This window comes from Sinocyclocheilus anshuiensis, unplaced genomic scaffold (genome assembly GCF_001515605.1).
Source record: "Sinocyclocheilus anshuiensis isolate Anshui unplaced genomic scaffold, SAMN03320099.WGS_v1.1 scaffold627, whole genome shotgun sequence".
In the NCBI taxonomy this organism is placed as follows: domain Eukaryota; kingdom Metazoa; phylum Chordata; class Actinopteri; order Cypriniformes; family Cyprinidae; genus Sinocyclocheilus; species Sinocyclocheilus anshuiensis.
Window position 1 is genome coordinate 1,542,476 of NW_015549703.1, and position 14,710 is coordinate 1,557,185.

Consider the following 14,710-nt stretch of genomic DNA (forward strand, 5'->3'; position numbering starts at 1 on the left):
TTTCTCTTCTAAGGCGGCACAAGAGCTGATAAACAGTTATGTAGATGCTTCAGAAGAGTTTGCAACAAGATTTCTTGAGGGAAATCTATTGTAAATTCAAGATTCAAGATTTTTATTTGTCACATACATGGTTATATAGGGAATATATGACCAGCAGTGAAATGTAAGTCAGGTCCGCTCCATGGACAGTGCAATTATTAAAGAATACAAAAACAAGAAAATTATATATAAATATAGGTATGGAAAAAGTAAGATAAAAAATAAGAATAAAATAAAATGCACAGGACAGTATACTGTAGGCTTAATAAATATTTAGATGTGCAGGAATGTACAATAGAAGAATGTGCAAACAGGTTGTACATGGGTAGTTACATAATGCCGAGCATTCTCCCGGTAGTCGATGTTGTCTGTCTCTGAAAGCTAGAAAGAACAGAGAGAAAATCTCAGCAGCTCCTGCCTCTTGTTTTTATTTAACAAAACCTATCAGCATACTAGCTAATATTACTATTGCATCTGTTAAACAGAACTATTCTCTGCAGGCATCAGGATAACAACCCTGTGGCGTGAACGGTGAAGCTAAAAACTGGGCTCGCCAATAGCTCAGCATGATTTGACACCCTATCTGAAAACACCTCAGCAGTGGTAATGATTGGCTAAGAAAAAGACACAGCAGAGGTTAGGTTAATTAGCTTTCAGATCATCAGCCATCCACACAGGCAACATCCCTCCCTTTGAGTATTTTAAAAAGCCAGTGAATCAATTCACAAACCAACAATTCTCAACTAATAGTCTTAATGCAGTGCAGCAAGACCGGTAGGCGTTAAGGCTGATGTATACTTCTGCGTCAGACCTATGCCATAGGCTTTGCGTCAGTTTTCATTTATACTTCTGCATCGTTGTCTGCGTCGACGTGCAGTACACATGCAAATCGCTAGTCTGCAGTGTCCACGGGCATGTTGCTGGTGTAACCCGCAGTACCACAGCAAAAGCCGAAGAAGATGCGGCTCGTCGGAGATGCATTATAGCCGTGACGGCAGCAAATAAATATCAAATCATTAAATCATTATTTAAAACTACAAAAAGGAGACAAAAACAGAACAGGAGAAGATGGCATTCTTTCAATCTGCACAAGGACTTGTACCACAGCAGATCAACATTGCTTGTTGCGGACAACTACTGATGTATAATGCTATGTAGTATAATAAATGATAAGACCCTTGTTCTTTGCTTTGTTTTATTTTATATAAGAAGTTGTAACATTAAAATATATTAAAGTGCACATAAACACACACAAAACTCAAGTACATATACGGAGGGAGGGGTTCTAGCAGACCAATCACAAGTACTAATAAACAGCCAATATGCTAGTAATAGGCATGCTAATAAGCAATTAATTAACAGTAAGAATTGGTCCCTAAAGTGTTACCAAATGTCCTGAATTACAATATACAGAAATTCATCATTTAAGAGGATTTTCATTATTCCAACACAAGTTTTGCAATTTATAGTGTAATTAATAATGCTTCAAATAGTTTTGCTTCAATTTTAAAGACTGACGGGTAAATTAATGTAAAGTACACTCTAAAAAATGCTGGGTTAAATATAACCCAGCGCTGGGTTAAAAAGGGACAAACCCAGCTATTGGGTTGTTTTGAACCCAGCGTTTTTTAGAGTGTATTATTCCACCATAACCCATTATACATGAAATATAACACATTTAAATAGAATACAATTTGAATCATTACAATTATACATTAATATTGCTTAAAATTCAAATTCATATTACGCAAATTTAAATAGTCCACAAATGATACACAAATCTAAAAGTTGCTTAAATTCTGGCATTCATTTTACATGTAATTCTCAGTTCAGTGCTAAATGTGGCACACACTGAACACAACTCTGAATTCCTTCAAGTAAATGAGCGATGGAGAGTAACTGTAAGATCTTTGTGAGGGGAATGATCTAATAATGCTCACACAGCCGCCGGGGATTCGTTAAACAATCTGCCCACTTGGAACAAATGAGGTTAAATTAATTTAAAAGCAATGATAAAGAATGTTGTCAAAATAAATCAAGTGTGTCTGATCTCACATGTCAGCTTTAAACTGACTTTTAAATGAAACACGTCGCTGTGTAAGTCTTATGTGATCCTGATGCAAATCGTTTTCATTTGTGAGTCTCCTTCAACAAGTAACTAGCAGTAATTGTCCTTATTGAGACAGCAAACACATGTAAGCTTAAATAAAGATCTATTCACCGTAATTAACGTCCTAACATTTACAGTACATATCTGTGGTGCAGAAATTAGCATCACAAGGGATTTGTCATGGCCATTTATAACTTATCAAGAGGGTAAAACACTTGAATAGAATTAACTCGGAAATTTGATACTGGTAATTCAATTAAATGGAACTAAAGGAAATTTCCATTCAAACTCAGACAACAGTTTCCACTCGTCCTTTAGTTTGTAAAAATAAACAAATATGACTTTAACAGTAATTCACTTGATGGAAGACTATGGGACGAGACTATGGGATGTATAATGCTATGTAGTATAATAAATGATAAGACCCTTGTTCTTTGCTTTGTTTTATTTTATATAAGAAGTTGTAACATTAAAATATATTAAAGTGCACATAAACACAAACAAAACTCAAGTACATATACGGAGGGAGGGGTTCTAGCAGACCAATCACAGCGCTTGCGGTCTGTGTAGAACTGACGCGCTGTTAGATTTTTGGAGAGGTGCACGTCAGCCTACGGTGTAGGGTGTGCGTCTATGCGTAGGCTACGGCGTAAGTTCGACGCAGAAGTATAAATTGGGCTTTAGTTACTCTCTATTTCCAGTTAGCATTAGCAAGTGTGCTATGGCTGCCTCCTTTGAGTAACACCACATAGTCTAGTTATTAGTGCATGTCTGATGTTGTAATGTTAAAAATAGGGCTTAGTCTTGTTGCAAAGCATTTTAATTTTCAGTATTTCTTATATGGCATTGAAAACATGCAACTTGTATCGTTGTGTTTACATTTTGGGTAGCGAGTTCAGAAGTCAAGCTCTCAAGAAACAGTACATGAGCTAAAGTGGGTTACGTCCCATCGGTGTTTATAGTAATGGGGACAACTAAGTTGCAGGTGATACTGGGACACAGATAGTTTTGACCTCAAATGCATTACTGTCTTATCTCCCATTAGTGGTAGCTGTTAAAAAAAAGACTGATATGCTAGCGCGGACCTCAGTGGATTACTGCTGGAATTTAATTGGAGAAAAGAAAGTCACAAATGATATTTCTTCAATATCTCAGTTGTTTCATATTATTATTAAGTTATTATTTACAAGACCAAATGGTCTGATTTTTACTGTTTAGATCCAATTCGTAGCTCTATACTCAGACTTTATGGCTACACTTGTCTCATTAGTGTCTCTTTTAATTGTAATGTTAGATGAAAAATGTGAGACAAAACTGATATGTACACGAATCACAACAGAGAATTCCATTAAGTCTCCAGCAATATTAAATTTGACTGCAAATTTTTATTTTTACTTTTGCCATTTAGCCATTTTGCCATAGTCTTTTGCCATTGGGCACAAAAAGTATTCTCGTAGCTTTGTAAAATTACGGTTGAACCCCTGATGTGGACTATTTTACCGATGTCCTTGTTTCTGGACCTGGGAACATTACAGTTGTGTTGCTGTCTATGAAGGGCCAGAGAGCTCTCGGATTGCATCAAAAATATCTTAATTTTTGTTCCGAAGATTGAACGAAGGTCTTACTGGTTTGGAATGACATGAGAGTAAGTAATTAATGACAGAATTTTAATTTTTTGGGTGAACTATCCCAATATATTAGTGCCTAAAGTGTACACATTAGTACCTGAGTGGTACATGTTAGTACCTTTTGAAAGGGTACAGCCCCAGTGACAGCTTTTGTACCTTTTCCTGAGGATGTTGAGTCGATTATGTAAAAAATGGCTGAAAATATAAGGAAAAGCAGTGAAGACATCTCTTAATGGCTAATATGAGATCAGGTTCTAAGTGGGCCTAAAAGGAAAGCTTATTCCTCTCCAATTTAGTCTAATAAGACATACCATTTCATCCTCATAACACAGATCTATGACAAACAGCTAAAATTAGTTTGTGTGACTAAATGAGCAATAGTCTCTCGGCTAAATGAAATCGGTGTGTAATTCAGTAACACCAACTCGTTCCAGAGAGACTATTAGATGTACAACCCTAAAGCACGTTCATCATAACTTTTCTTCGTGATATTCACAGGTCACGTAAATAATTTAAAACACTCTTATCATTTTGTAATTATTTTGGATTAATATGACAAGGCTGTGCGTTCATAGGGCACGTTTCTCTCGTTTCTATGCTGCCCGAAGGGGTTAAACTAATGAACAATGACTTCATTTAGCGTTTTAATTTCAATACAGCAGATCTTATGCATATTCATATTTTTGAAAATAAGCAATTAACCTGATGCTTTTGTTGATATCAGGGGAAAAGTCATTCAAAACCAATCAGATGTAACGGGTTTTCAGAGAAGTTTAACTCAGGTGCATTTCACATTCGGCTGTCTCTCGTGAGATGCCCAACAAAACCTTTCAGTGACTGAAAATAAGCTAGTGAATAACAAACTGTGCGTTCATAGGGCACGTTTCTCTCGTTTCTATGCTGCCCAAAGGGGTTAAACTAATGAACAATTACTTCATTTAGCGTTTTAATTTCAATGCAGCAGATCTTATGCATATTCATATTTTTGAAAATAAGCAATTAACCTGATGCTTTTGTTGATATCAGGGGAAAAGTCATTCAAAACCAATCAGATGTAACGGGTTTTCAGAGAAGTTTAACTCAGGTGCATTTCACATTCGGCTGTCTCTCGTGAGATGCCCAACAAAACCTTTCAGTGACTGAAAATAAGCTAGTGAATAACAAACGTATCACTGCCTTTACAGAAGCTTTAAATGTCCAGAGAATCATAAACAAGCTTTTTGTGACTCTAAGTGACTGTGAATGAAGCTGTTTGAAAGGCACATTGTTTTCATTGTGATCTCCATCTTCAGTCATCAGAGACGACTCTCAAGGACTACTTGACTTTGTCTTTTGTAACAAACATACAAGTTAAAATGTTAAACAGGAAAAGGAGAGATTTAAATAATGGAGACAGAAAGTGATTAAAAAATAAACTTTTGAAAATGTATTTTATTATTATTTAATAATATCTAAAGTCATTTTATTTATATATTTAAATGTAGTATCATTAAAATGTGTGTGTGTACACAATACAAATAAAAATAATTTTTACATTTTTTATATTCATTTGTAAAATATAGAATATGTAAAATTTTACATAGATATAATTATATATTATATTTTATCTAATAAATGTAAAAAAATGTAGTAATGTTTAAATTCCTAATGTTAAAGTTTTAAACAGAAAAGTGGAATTGAAAAAAAAATAATTTTTAAAAATGTATAATAAAATTAATATATTATAATTAAAATGTGTGTATACACAACAAATTCTATTGATTTTTACATTTATTTAAAATAAATAAATAAATATTTATAGATACAGTTTGATACTGTATATTTTAAAATAAATGTAAAAAATAATGATTAAAAATATAATACATAATTTATTGTTTAATACAAAATAATATAAAAACATTTATAAATGCAGTATATAATCTTTTATTACATCATGAACAGCACTCTCTGTGGTGGACACCATGAGCTGGTGTGATTACCACTACTGGATGAAGATGTGCGGCGAGAACCGCAGCTCTAATTGAATAATTGCCATTCGCTCAAACGATCCCCAGTGTGGATCCTCTTCTCATCAAAAGTGTGCAATATTAACCATGACACAGGCAGAACCGGACGGTAATTAATGTACCAAATCAATTACAAATCACTCCATTTGGAGAATTCCTGCAGGAGAGCCCCTCATTATCAGGGTACTGATGGAGTCCCACTCCCAGGACGAGAGACACTGCTCTTCTTAGCTCACTCTCGGCGCAGTGTTAGATTTACACTGCTCAAGGAGATGTTTGGAGTGCCAAAGTCACAGATCTGTACAGGCTGTTCCTCTCTTCTGCTCAATCATCTGTCCTAAAATCCCTGAGATAGAGAAAAAAGAAATATGATTGACATGAAAGGAAAGAATCTTAAATGTAAATGTGTCTAAACTAATGTAACATGTAAGATAACTATTACTATAATATATACTCACACACACTTACATGTGCAAATTAATCCCATTTAGAGGCTACTGTGTGAGGAAAAATATAAAAATTTCGTGCCTATCTATTTTTAGACTATCTGGAAATATTTACTAATTAAGTAGTAATTAAATATTTACTAATTAAGTTGACATTTTTTTCTACCCATTATTAGCGCAATATTGAGTAATGGAAATAATAATTTTTATTTAATGCAGATTTATTTGTAAAGTGCTTTTCACAATAAATATAATTCCAAAGTGGCATTAAACACATTTAATAAATATTTTAATAATTAAAAAATCAATCAATAAATAAATATAATAACAAGGTTAATGCTATGCGATGCATATGTGTGATAAAACTGCCATATTCCTCAAAAGCCCTTGTGTGATGTTCATATGTGCTTTAGCACGTTCAACGCCCTTACATTGTATTTCTGGGTTATTGTGCACAAGAGCAAGGAATCCCCCTGTAAATAGAATGTTGGAAATATCCCCTACACCAAACCCAAACTTAAACCTACCTGATAGTGTTATTGAATGCAAAAGTGATATAAAAACACATTTGCTGATAATTTCCAATGAGCCTGGGTAGTAATGTATGCTATACCATAGCCAGCGTTTGATGCACTGAGTGTAAAGTCAGTGTGACTGAGATGCCTACCATGACGTCTAAGAATTTTTCCAGAAACAAAGCGCAAAATAGCTAAAAGTAAGGTGGCCGAGAAGTGCTAAACAAATCACAATTCTGAAAACAAAATAACAAATTACAAACGCAAATGCAAGTCTAAAAAACAAAATAACAATTCAGAAAACACAACAACAATTCAGAAAACATTATAACAAGTCAGAAAACACAATGACAAATTCGAAAACAAAATAACAAGTCAGAAAACACAACGACAAATCCGAAAACAAATTATTTGAAAAGGGAGAAAAAAAAAGTTAGGCAAAAGGCAGGATCGAACCCGGGTCGATCGTGTCAAAAAGCCAACAACACACACTTATCCATCTGTGCCACTGGAGCTGATGATTCATACCCACTTTTAACTAAATGTAAATATACACTCCGTATTTTTTATTCCATATTAAGGGCAATTCATACAATACATTTAAACTGAGCTACTTTAATACCATCTCCAAACTTTCTACCACGACTGCTGTTCTTTGGCTGGTTTTTCCCTGTATACGTTGATTGACAGATGTCTCGTCCAGTCAGCGGTGAGTAATCCCAAACCAATGGCGCTGTCTCAAACTATACTTACCTCTTCCGGTTGTCTGAGTTTAATTCTTTCTGAATTGTTATTTTGTTTTTTAGACTTGCATTTGTGTTTGTAATTTGTTATTTTGTTTTCAGAATTGTGCACTTCTCTGCCAGCGTATAAAAGTAAGTGAAATCTTAAACGTTTGAGGGTTGCGATGCCAATAGAACATGACCAGAACTTTTTTTTACTGAGCAGCAGGATCTTGATCCTTCTCATGTCTGGAAAATCTACTTTTCAACTCCTGTAACAACCCAGGCTAGGAGACCTTTAAAACTCAAGGAGAGCGAACGTTCTTAAATCGTGATTTAACATCTGCTTTCGAGACAGAGAGTCTGATCTGCCACCTGCCAGGGCAGAGCTCATACATCATTGTCTGCTGCCGATGATGTCATTTCCTAGATTCAGCGGCCACAAAGTTGAAAATGCATCTGCCTCTGAAGACGTGCAGGGTTCGGTTGCAGTGCAGGGCACATTTTGACATTCTGCGCACACTGAGCCAAACCTCAAGTTTAAGGTTAATGCATCAGAAGCAAAGCTGATCATTTCCTGGCAGTTTCTAGATCTAGATCTAGTATCTTTTTCCATAGGGTGACCTTTCTTGAATGTAAATACTGTATATGGGTGATTTTATTTTATTTTTTTAAACCAAGAAGTAAAAATAACGAGGTTCACTGAGTCTGTAAGAAATTTACTAAGCGTTTGAAATGGCAGCACAGGAAGTACATCTAGAAATGGGCCCTGCAATAGAGGAAATCCTTGTGGTGGCAGATCAAATAAAAAATGTGAAGGTTTGTCCCGAGCACTCCGATTCTTGTCAGCATCACATATTTAACATCTCAGTGTGCAGAGGACAAGATGAAAAAGAATCGGACACAGACAGACTCTATGTCATCTGAATCAAAGAGAAAATGCTTTTGAAGACAAAATGGAGTAGACATATTCACTTTGACTAGGAGGATACTGTATGAGGATAGATACTGTCTGGAGTGGGGAAAGCTCTGTTTAAATAAAAAGTTTACCCACCGCTTTACCAACAAATCTGAATGGTGGTTTATGTAGCCAAGCTCCAAAGAGGAAAAAAATCTGCAGTGCATAAAACATACAAGCAAAAAAAGTCCATGACTTCACCATTGTTCAGATGTTTGGGTTCAGTAAGATTTATTATTTATTTATTTGAAATAAATTAATACTCACATACAGCACGGATGCATTAAAACATTAAAAGAAGCACTTAAAAGAAACAAATGTGATAGTAAAGACATTTACAATGTTACTAAATTCTGTTTTAAATAAATGCTGTTCTTTTGGACTTTATTCATCAAACAATTCTGAAAAAGTACCATTGTTTCCAATATTAGTATTGATATTAATAATTCAGTATTAAAAATATTAAGCAGCACAGCTGTTTGCAAGATTAATCATGTTTCTTGGGCACCAAATCAGTATATTAGAAGGATTTCTGAAGATCATGTGACGCTGAAGACTGTAGTATTGGCAGTTCTTACAATATTTCACAATATGATTGTTTTATTGTATTTCTAATCAAATAATTGCAACATTGGTGCGTATAAGAGAACTCTTCAAAAACATTAAGAAAGTTTATGGTATTGTATATTCCAAGTATTTTGAAGCACTTTAATAGCTAGAGGAACAAATCAAATTTTAAGTTGTTTTTCCACTAATAATGCTTTAAAATCTGTAGTTGGTTGACACCACATGACATTGATTTATGTTTGTCACATGACTAATTTTGGCGTGGCAGGTAAAAAAAATGAACAAACAAAAAAAAACCTGTTGGACATTGTGCACCTTTTATGGTGCTTTTTTGGAGCTTAGAAGTATAAATCACCATCCACTTTTAGTTTATGATCGGACATTCTGCCTAACATCTCCTTTTGTGTTTCATGGTGGGGAAAAAAATAACAGAGGTTTGGAACAGCATCGTTGGTTAGTAAATGCGGAAAACTGATTTTATTTCTGGATGAACTATTCCTTTATAGAGAGGCGGAGGGTTTCAGTGGCAGATGCGAGCACATGTTGAGGAAAAAAAGCAAAGGGAAGTGATCTGTATCATGGGTAGAGTCAGCAGGAGGAGATGGCTATCGCTCTTAATTACTGTCGAGCCCAATCAATACCATAGGAACTCAAGCATGGTTCATTGTGGGGTGCTGAAGTGAGAGCTTTTATTAAGTGCAGATAAAACAAATAGATGAATTATTATATAAAGACATCTGAGGAAACATTCTTTTTTCATGAGATATCTCCCTGCAGCGAATCACAAGAAATCGACACACACACACACACACACGTCTTGAGAGAGAGGATGAGAGTGCCATATTTAGTGTCATAGCAGTTCTGCTGTTGTGATCTTTAGTCCGCAGGGAAAAGGTGGAAAGTGGAAGAAACAGGATAAAAGACAGAATTCCTGCAGAGTGACAGGTTTTCTTTCTCTCGCAGTAATCAAGGCTCTTAACACACAATCCCAGCCAGCCTCCATCTTAGAATGTGGCATCCCTGTAAGTGTGCCCACACTTTCCGACCCCCTCGAAGTGTGAGATGAAAGAGTTTGTATGATCCGAAGGGACCGCCCACTCAATCAGAACTGGATCCTGTAATGAGCTTCACACCTGTGACTGGACATACACAGATGTTTGAAGCTGCTCTTTAAGACAGTGCTTCCCATTAAACTGTTTATTAGCTGAACAATTGTGCAAAGAAGAACAATTAGTGCAGATGCAATACATAATGCTACATTTCAAAGCCCTAATATAGATGATAGATTGAGTCAGGTATATTTTAGTCAGAATGTCTGTTTTGCTTAATTAATAGAGAAATACTTTCTTTGTTAATGCTGTAAATATACAAGCAGTGATCCAGACTGATTCAATATGGTCTTTTTGAACTGTTCATAAAATAATCAGCTTATGAGAGTCATTCATTTTGGGAATTGGGCTAGCTAGACTGATTGTGCTGTATAAATACAACGTTCTGGCATGAAACTCTAGATGGTGCAACTCAATCTGACATAATGACATTATCACATGGCACAGCTTATTGATTCTCTCTTGTATCGGTGACCAATGAGCTCGCTGCTCAACATTCAAATATATGACTAGTGCTTGCCGTAGCAGTTGCAGTGTGCTTCAGAAACCCTTCACCTTCCCCAGCTCCACCTGTATAGATCTGTTACGGGGTGATTCATGTAAGCTATATGGGGGTTATTCATTCATTCATTACATTTATATAGTGCTTTTCTAGGCGCTCAAAGTGCTTTACATTGTCAGGGGGTATCTCCTCATCCACCACCAGTGTGCAGCATCCACAGATATTTATTTATTTACATATATTCCATATATGTTATATGTGCAACAGCCGTATTTCTTACATGCTCACAGCAGCATGTTGTGGATGTATTGGCAGTAGAAAGTCTCGGTACTTGCTCTGCAGCAGCAGCAGCGTAGCAGATCTATTCCGCCAAGACCAAGCACATTAACATTGTCATGTACATTACCATGCCAATCCCTTCGAGAGTTGTCATGACAGAATATCGATTCACTAAAAGAATCAGCTCATAAGTCCTAAGACTGTAGTTTTTATTTCACTACAAAGAACCAGCTCATAAGAGTCATTTATTAGTGAACTGAATTATACGGGGTCGTTATATGTTTTTGATTTTCTTCATGAATTGTAGTAAGCTGGGTCACCCTGGGATGCATTTCTCAAAAGAATCTATGGTCGCATGTTCCGTCATTACCAATAGACTTCATTGGAATTTGTGACTATAGCTAGCTAACAATGGGAAAAAAAACTCATGTTTTTAATTCACTTAGAAGAACTGACTCATAAAAATATTTAAGAATCAAAGTAGACTGGACCGCTCTGTCTGTTTTTGATGCATTTAAAAGAACCGGTGCATGAGAAATAAAATTATAGGCTCATAAATGTAATGGTTAATGAATCGAACTAGACTTGGTTGTGCTGCATGATTTTGATTTACTTAACCAACTCATAAGTGAATTGAACTACACTGGTTGCAGCCTTGTTTTTGTGTGCATCCCGCAAGGACAACTCTCGCCGTCATTTTGAAACTGGTTATTGCGTTACATTCAGTACAGTCAGTGAAGTCACATTCACATGAAGTGTGACACTGTGCAACGGTAAAACAGGTCCATGTAGAGCAATATTTACATGACAGTTAAAAATCAGCGCAGTGGACAACAATACACTGCCTGCTAACAAAGTAGTCTATTTATTTAACCAACTGTGCAGTGATATCTGCAGGACAAGCCGAGCTGAACAAATTTTCACACACATTAAAGATTGATCTTGTCATTTTAAGAATGGATTATTAGGATTGTTCTGCTTCCTTTAACGTTTATGTAATGGTTTCTGTTTTTAATATCACTTCGAAAGCGTAAAAAAAGGAAACTGCATTATATGTTTTAAATCTTTATTTATTTACGTAAAGTATTAGTACATCTGGAAAAGCTTGTTCTGTATCCCGAAACCAGTGTCTGTGTGCACACAGATGGAGCACTCCTGTGCCAGACATGTTTCCCAAACATATTTCAGGCAGTGAAATATAAAGATATCATTGGAGCATCAACAGTCCGCTGAGCAGGGGCGTGTCTACGTGGTGGCCAGGGGTGGCACCGGCCCCCACTGAAATTTGGCTGGCCACCCCAGGTGCCCCCCCTACCAGATGTCTTGCCATAGGCTTGTTTTTAGTAAATTTCTAATTTTAGGCGGTTTCTATAGTGTGATCTTAATGACAATGTCGAGAGCGCATAATGTTACGCGATCCATCTACATGAGGACGAATCTCTCCACTCCCAAGCGGATTTCCTTCACTCACACAAAACTGGACGTGTGCTTTTAACATACATCGTTCCGCAAACATACATCGTCCCTATATCCCCTATCCCCTTATATGCCTTTCAGTGATATTGCATTTACCATTGCTGTATGCACAAATGATGCACATCACCTCAGCTTATTTCTTCTTGCACACGATAAACTTCTAACTTTATGCCAGTAATCATAAAGTTTATTTTCAGTGATGCAGGCACATTTTAGGTCATATATACACTATAAGTTTCAGTTAAGTTTCTTATGCTCACCCAGGCTTGATTTATTTGATCATAAATACAGTAAAAACTGTAATATTGTGAAATACTATTCAAATTTAAAATAACTGATTTCAAATGGAATATATTTTAAAAATGTAATTTATTTGTGTGAATTTAAAGCTGAATTTTCAGCAGCCATTAGTCCAGTCTTCAGTTTCACATGATCCTTCAGAAATCATTCTAATCTGCTGATTTGTTGCTTAAGAATTTCTTATTTTCAGTGTTGAAAATAGTTGTGTTGCTTAATATTCTGTGGGAATTATTATACTTTTTTCCAGGATTCTTTCACGAAAATAAAGTTCAGAACAGCATTTATTTGAAACAGGAAGCTTTTGTAACATAGTGAATATATTTACTGTCACTTTTGGTCAATTTATTGATTCCTTTCTGAATAAAAGTATGAATTATTTATTTATTAAGTATTATTTATTTCATTCAAAAAACTTTTAATGGTAGTGTATTTATTACGTGGCTCACTGCATTTTTATAAAACATTTTTTAGTTTTTAATTTTGATCAAGCGTGGCATTCTGAGGTCAAATACATTTTTAATGTCCGCTAAACTCTACATTTCACCATTTTTACATGCAAGTGATTTCTAACATGGTTGTGCTTATTTAATGTATTTCTTGTATTACTCTAGGTTCTTCTTTAATGGAATCAGTTTCACTCAAATCAATATTGTAATGCGTTTAATCATATGTTTTTCATCATGGTTGCCCTTTAAAGGTTTGGATCACCTGCTTATAACTTCAGGGTTTGTAGGAGTTATCAGAGTAAATATGAAGAGACAATGTTTTATTGTGGGTTTTTTTTAACCTTCTTCTGTTGTCTTACAGTAAGGCACTTGCAGTATGTGGGCTTCACAAATATAAACAGTATTTGTAAGTTTATCTCAGAATGTAGCTGTATAAGCAGCAAGGTAATATTCCAAAATGCTGCAATCCATTTCTTTAATATGCGGTATGAAATTACAGCGAACACCTCTCTGTCTGTCATGCCTGCGCCTGAGTTTCAAATATTTGCTGTCACAGAATGTTTTGTGGTAATCAACATATCCTGCAGGCTTTGCTTATCAGCGAGCCTGACATGAGTCTGTTGCACTGTCTAAACCAATGAGAATCAAGCAGAGCGCTGCGCTGTGCCTCTCATTCACAATTCCTCTCACAGTGGAAGTCTGGCATCTCCGTCAGTCCACACAGATTAGACAGATGACACGCTGTATGTTCTCTGGTGACAGAAATATCCAAACAGACATTTTATTCGAGAAATTAATTGGTTTAATGTAGCTCAAAGGTTTGTTTGCATTTATCATTCTTATTCATAAAATGGAGTCTTTGTGAAAAAGAAAATTAAAAGGGATTGTAGTTTCTTTTGTTGTACTTTTGTTTAGTTTGTTCAAGATAGAACGTCCTTCTTTTTTTGGTTGAAGGGTGAGATGAAACACATCAGAAGCATCTTTGTGAGATCAAAATATCGACACAAGTATTATTTATTTCAAGTGTCACTATTTGAAGTAAACATAAGGAAGAGAAATAAAGGATAAATGGAGCTGGAGTGGAGAGGGTTCAGGACTGCTTAACTCTGAAACATGATAGATCTAACAATAATAGTATTCAGGATGGGAATCAGGATTCAGATTCCAATTACTAAAGAGTTGTTTTTATTATTTTAATCACACTGTATATTTATCAGAAAAGCAGTTACAGGAAACACTGTCATATTAAGTTTTGTATTTGAAGAAGTGTTAACAGACTAATGTGATTTTAATCATTCAGCACTTGTTATTATATGTTATTATTTATTATTTTAATCAGTTGTCCTATACAACAATGTCCACAACAATATTGGAAGGCAATTGCTTTTCCAATTGTTTGTGATTTACTGGTAGAACTGGTAGAAATAAAGAATAATTATTATTAGAAATATTTTTTTTTTCTTCAAATTTTTACCTAATAAAATCATGTAGTGCTTTGTATAACTAGAAAAATATATGCTCATTATAAAAATGCCCATGGAGTTTTACCGTTTTATTAATTTCCTTGTACATGTCTACAAATCATGTAATCATGTTTTTTTTTTTTT

The 14,710-nt window shown here is 35.2% G+C and overlaps 1 protein-coding gene across 1 annotated transcript in view; it reads left to right on the top strand.

The window, feature by feature from the left end:
* LOC107660610 (receptor tyrosine-protein kinase erbB-4-like) overlaps positions 1 to 14,710 on the top strand; it is a 391,742-nt gene that overhangs the window by 210,257 nt on the left and 166,775 nt on the right. The gene's annotated exons all lie outside the window — the stretch shown is intronic.